The 6,191-nt window shown below is 42.4% G+C and overlaps 1 pseudogene across 1 annotated transcript; it reads left to right on the top strand.

Annotated features, from left to right (window-relative positions):
- The first annotated feature begins 3,132 nt into the window (after positions 1-3,132).
- LOC125552897 (uncharacterized) lies at positions 3,133-3,867 on the top strand (annotated as a pseudogene). The gene is made up of 2 exons (XR_015602117.1): positions 3,133-3,507; positions 3,672-3,867. The product of XR_015602117.1 is annotated as an uncharacterized LOC125552897 (transcript).
- Positions 3,868-6,191: the final 2,324 nt, after the last annotated feature.

The following is a 6,191-nucleotide window of genomic DNA, read 5'->3' on the forward strand; positions in this document are numbered from 1 at the left end:
CTGGCAAGCTATTAAGCCAATGCCACGCTGGTCCTTTGAGCTTTAGTGGGAGGTATTTGATGGCGTGTAAGTGTGGAGGAGGAAGTCCTCAATCCATACTGCGGGATCTGTTGTGCTGTCGTATGATTCGATGTTTAAAGCTTTGAAACCTTCTGGGAATTGATGTTCCATTACTTCGTCTGTGAAGCATAAGGGGTGTGCGGCGCCTCTGTATTGGGCTATATCGCGACGCAGCTCGAATGGATCTTGCCCGCTGTGTTCGGCCTGGCCGGATTTGCTTTTACTGTATCCGGCATGACGTTTACCGTCTCGCAGAGTGGTGCGCCCTCATGATCCGTAGATCGATCTTGAATTCTTTGCTTTGTCCTCCAATATGTCTCGCAGGTCTGGCGTGTCTCCCCATGCCTTTTGATTTGAATGGCGTTGGGGTGGAGGCTGAGCTTTTGGCTGGAATGTCTCTCTATCGCGGCCACGAGGTGGCTGATCAGCCATATCGTATGCTTCTTCCTCCAGTCGGGGTAGTAACCTACGCCTTGGGTAACTCTTGGAGGGGCGCTCGAGTTTATAGTTCTCGGCTGCGAGGACTTCAGTCCATTTGTCAGCTAGTAGATCTTGGTCAGCTTGAAGCTGCTGCTGCTTTTTCTTCAGGCTATTTGCCGTGGCCATAAGCCGGCGCTTGAAGCGCTCTTGTTCGACGGGATCCTCTGGGACGGCGAATTCATCGTCACCAAGGCTTGCCTCGTCTTCGGAGGGGGGCATGTAATTGTCATCCTCCTCCTCCTCCTCTCCGCCAGCCGCTCTCTCAGGAGAGCTGACTCCTTCATCCTCCTGCTCTAAATCTTGCTGGAGGGGATTGTTGTTGTCTTCGGCGCTATCCGGAGTGTTATTATCTCCTGTGCCGGTATCACCACTTTTGCTTTGGCAGGACTTAGAGCGGCGCCGCTGATGTCGGCGCTTGGGTTGCTTCTTAGAGGGGTCATCCTCCGCTATCTCGTCGCCATTGCCCTCGTTGGGTGTATCCACCATGTATATGTCATATGACGAGGTGGCTTTCCAGTGCCCTATAGGCGCTGGTTCGTGTTCGTCTCCTACATCGTTGTCCATACCGTCGATGTCTTTGGAGTCGAAGTCGAGCATGTCGGTTAAATCATCGATAGTGGCTATGAAGTGGGTGGTGGGTGGGCGTCGAATTTCTTCGCCTTCCGCATCCCAATCCTGTTGGCCATAATCCAGCCAGGGCTCTCCTGACAAAGAGAGAGTCCTTAGTGAATTCAGAATGTCGCCGAGGGGCGAGAGCTGAAAGATATCTGCGGCGGTGAATTCCATGATCGACGCCCAATCGGATTCGATTGGCAGGGGCGCGGACGGTTCGGAGTCCGGGAAAGAGTCCGGCACCTTGGAGTCACGGGCTGTGCAGAGGTTTATGCTGGTGTTTGGCTCGATCGCCGTCGAGACTGCAGCCCCTGAGGTGGTGTCTAGCCACCCGTCCTCGATTGGCGCAGTTTTTGCTCCGAGCTGAGGGTCGGAGCAGATGCGGGCGCGGCCTCTGGGGTACTGTTCGACGGCAGAGCTAGGTCATACCCATCGCGACAGTGGGGCGCGCCTGGCTGTGGCTCGAATCCGTCGAAGATCAAGTCTCCGCAGATGTCGGCCATGTAGTTCAAACTTCCAAATCTAACCTGATGGCCAGGGGCGTAGCTTTCAATCTGCTCCAGATGGCCAAGCGAATTAGCCCGCAGTGCAAAGCCGCCGAATACGAAGATCTGTCCGGGGAGAAAAGTCTCACCCTAGACCGCATCGCTATCGATGATAATAGGAGCCATCAAGCCTAACGGCGACGACACAGAGGAACTCTCAATGAAAGCACCAATGTCGGTGTCAAAACCGGCGGATCTCGGGTAGGGGGTCCCGAACTGTGCGTCTAGGCCAGATGGTAACAGGAGACAGGGGACACGAAGTTTTACCCAGGTTCGGGCCCTCTTGATGGAGGTAAAACCCTACGTCCTGCTTGATTAATATTGATGATATGGGTAGTACAAGAGTAGATCTACCATGAGATCAGAGAGGCTAAACCCTAGAAGCTAGCCTATGGTATGATTGTATGTTGTGATTGTTGTCCTACGGACTAAAACCCTTCGGTTTATATAGACACCTGAGAGGGTTAGGGTTACACAAGGTCGGTTACAAAGGAGGAGATATCCATATACGTGTTGCCTAGCTTGCCTTCCACGCCAAGTAGAGTCCCACCCGGACACGAGACGAAGTCTTCAATCTTGTATCTTCATAGTCTAACAGTCCGGCCAATGGAGATAGTCCGGCTGTCCGGAGACCCCCTAATACAGGACTCCCTTAGCGTCTCTCTCCCTTATCGTTCACCAGAGCCCCTGGAGGAGCTCATGCTGAAGAGGAATGGGAAATGGGTGAAATGAATGCAGGGGAGAAAAAATACTTTGCGAGAGATAAATGGACTGCCAACCCAACTATCGTGACAAACACCCCGGCCCGCTACTAGCATCAACCTAAAAACGGGCCGCACGATACACAACAGCCGCGAGCAAATGCACCAGCAGGACAAAAATAGGTTTGCGTGAATCTTAAAGACAGACGAGATCCAATCGCTCTCGACTTAGATGTGAAGTAATTATTTCATATCTAGATATGAAATAGCAAATATAGTATAATGATTGTAATGTTGTAGCTTGTAGATGTGTATTAATGCACACTTCCATTTTTCGGTGCAGTACCATATCTTCCTATAATATATATGTATATATATATATATATAATTAATGTAATATTGTAGCATGTAGATGTGCAACTAATGTATGTATAACGTGTCTATGTGGAGTTAATGTACACACTTATTGTTCGATGCTATTTCGTATCTTCAAGGTATAGCTTGTAGATATAGAGTTAATGTGAACATTCATTGTTTTATACAATATCGTATCTTCAAGATATAGAACTAATGTATGATGTAGCCTCTAGAGTGCAATTAATGTACATATTGACTATTTGACATGGTGCCATATCCTCAAGATATACAATTGATGCATGTGCCCATATCATCATCTCAAACAAGGATATATAAACCAAGCCATAGCTAACGAAGTTATGTATCCCACACATTCACCGAGAAGCCACAGAAACAATTATAACATCAAAGTGATAGAGAAGGCTCTAGTGTAGCATATACAAAAGCCATAGCCATGGCCAAACTCATGTGCTTATGTTTCATCATCCTCACTATTGGGGTAGCCGTGTCAGCTGAAGAATGCGAGGGTGACCGATAGGCAATGATCAAGGAGTGTGCCAAGTATCAAAAATGGCCAGCAAATCTGAAGCTAGATCCATCGGATGCATGTTGCACCGTGTGGCAAAAGGCAAACATCCCATGCCTTTGCGCTGGTGTCACCAAGGAGAAAGAGAAGATATACTGTATGGAGAAGGTTGGCTACGTTGCCAATTTCTGCAAGAAGCCGTTCCCACATGGCTACAAGTGTGGAAGTAAGTGAAATATATTAAATGAATTATGATGATCGGCATTGCATACATGCAGTTTTGATATTTTTTATTCCTCGGATTCACACGATTTAGATTTTAGTTATGCATTTTATATGCTTCTTGTGCTATTCTGATCATATGTTGGGTCAAATTTAATGGACTTGCAGGTTACACATTCCCTCCTCTGGCGTAGTGACTCTAGTTTAGCTGTGGGAGGAGAAGTGTTGAATTTTACATTCCATGTGCCTGGCCTGACAATAGCTTTCCTTTCAGATCTATAATCCGTGAGGTTGTGCTCAGAAAAGTCTATGTTAAACCCTTTGTATGAGAACGTCTGTGAAACTAATAAAGCCTTCTCCTCAAATTGTCTAAATTATGTTTGTTCATATATCATATTTTCGTTCTACTAGAAAATATGCACGTGCTTTGCAACGGGAGAAAAACAATCAAATTATGCATATGTGGTAGAGATAAAAAGAAGTCTAAAACATATTCCAGGATGAGATTGGGACCTTTAAAATGTGATTGCATAAACTACGTCTGAATCATGTCATGATGAGATAAGGATCTTCTAAAAAGTTATTTCGAAAGCTAAAAATGTGATGGTCTCATCATGACATGATTTCCTAAGGCACCACAACAAAATATTTTTGGGCTGAGAAAACTGCATTGATGGACCCTGCCTATGCTAGACTAATAAATGATGTGTCTCGCCTTCACCTAGGGTCACGGAGTTTACCCTGACCAGTAAAACTATAGTACCAGAATAAACATAGATGTCTATGGAGGCAAATTAGATATTTAGTCATTTTCATACAGCTTACAAAAACTAATCCGTAAGAAGTTGTGTCAATTTTTTGGGCTCAACGCTATGCAGAATATGGAAACCTTTTTCTACGCGACTCGCATGTACTAAATAAAATCATAAAACAACCTCTCCATATGAAAAAATCCCTCTATATAAGCAGGTTAGTTTTTTTTGTTATTTATAGATCTGTTTGAAATTTTTTGAATTTTTTTGAAAATTTACATTTGTTTTCAAATTCCCGAATATGTTTTGATTACATGACCATTTTGAACTTTTTATCGAAATCACGAGTATTTTTTTGAACTTTTTATCGAAATCATGTTTTTTTAATAAATGCAAACAATTTTTTTCAAAATACTGGACATTTTATAATTTTCTAAATATTTTTGGAATTCACAAAAATTTCATAATTTTGCCAAAACAATGTTAACAGTTTTAAAATACTGGACATTTTATGATTTCCTAAAAAATTTATGAATTCATGAACATTTTATGATTTCTCCAATAAAATCCAAAACTTACAACTTTTGGAAATCCCGAATTAATTTGAAGAAGGAAAAACAAAAATAGGAAAACAAAAAAAGGGCCATGTCATGAGTTTTTTTTTGCAAACATTTTTTCAAAAACATGATTTTTCTATAAATGCAAATATATTTTTAAAATACTGGACATTTTATGATTTTCCAAACATTTCTGAATTCATGATAATTTTATGATTTCGCAAAAATTATGCAAACAACTTTTTAAAATACTGGACATTCTATGATTTCCTAAACATTTTATCAATTCATGAACATTTATGATTTCTCAAATAAAATTCAAAACTGACAACTTTTGGAAATCCTGAATTAATTTGAATAAGGAAAAACAGAAACAGGAAAAGAAAAAGGGAAAATGAGCGACATGGCCCGGCCCATGAACACGTGCGGGGTGGAGGAGGCATGCTCGATGTTAAGAGAGAAAAGTAGGGAAAAAAGGCTAGTACCTGGGATCAAACTCGGGTCTCCAGGGTGAAAGACAGTGACTCTAGCCATTGTGGTACGCGTGTCCTTCTTATATATGTAAGGGTATCATCGTATAAGAGACGAATCTAACGACGATGACTTCGAAATAAAATCGTTTTCTTCACTCATTGAAGGACTTGTGGGTAATTTATGGCAACTTCGGGGGCAATTTTCATGACGTACTGCCAGAAGCAATAGCCGCTTTATTATTAGGTAAAAATTTACGACTTGTGGTAGGTGAAGGGGTCAAGCATATTAGAATAAATTGGTGTTGTTAAAGCAACAACATTCATGTGGTTTCTTATATCCAAAGTTCATGGTTTCATTTACGCCCGAGCTCAACCAGTTTTTTGCCCTAGTAACTTCCATTCCTAGCTGATGCAAAGCTCCAAGTACAACCTAGTTTGCTAAAAGTGAGGTGATGGATGGGGAAGGGGAAGAGAAAGACAAGTGGCATCTTCAGTTAGTTTTACGATTTCAGCTACAAATCCAGTGTAGTTAGATTGAACCAGTCTACTTGGATTTCTGTGATGCTTGCAATGTCTGCTTTTTCCATTATACATTACCAGCTTTTTATCATATGACTAATCTTTTAAATGAATTGGTGAAATTTTAATAATTTTTTTAAAAATGATACCACCAACACTAAAGTTTGTATTATTAATAGGTTTAATCACCTCGTTGGAGTGTGACTTAACCCTGTTTTTGGATCACTATGGTAGAAGTGGCTTGACTAGCAACTAGGCCTAGCCTCAAGAATATCATTTTTCCCGATAACTGAAGTGTTTCGACTAGCAGCTATCCCCCTTAAGGTTCTTTTCAGCTCATTCTTCTTTAGCTTAATCTTGGACTTTCATTGGCTTGGGATTGACGAT

This window comes from Triticum urartu, chromosome 1A, assembly GCF_056163025.1.
Source record: "Triticum urartu cultivar PI428250 chromosome 1A, HENAU_Tu73, whole genome shotgun sequence".
Taxonomy (NCBI): domain Eukaryota; kingdom Viridiplantae; phylum Streptophyta; class Magnoliopsida; order Poales; family Poaceae; genus Triticum; species Triticum urartu.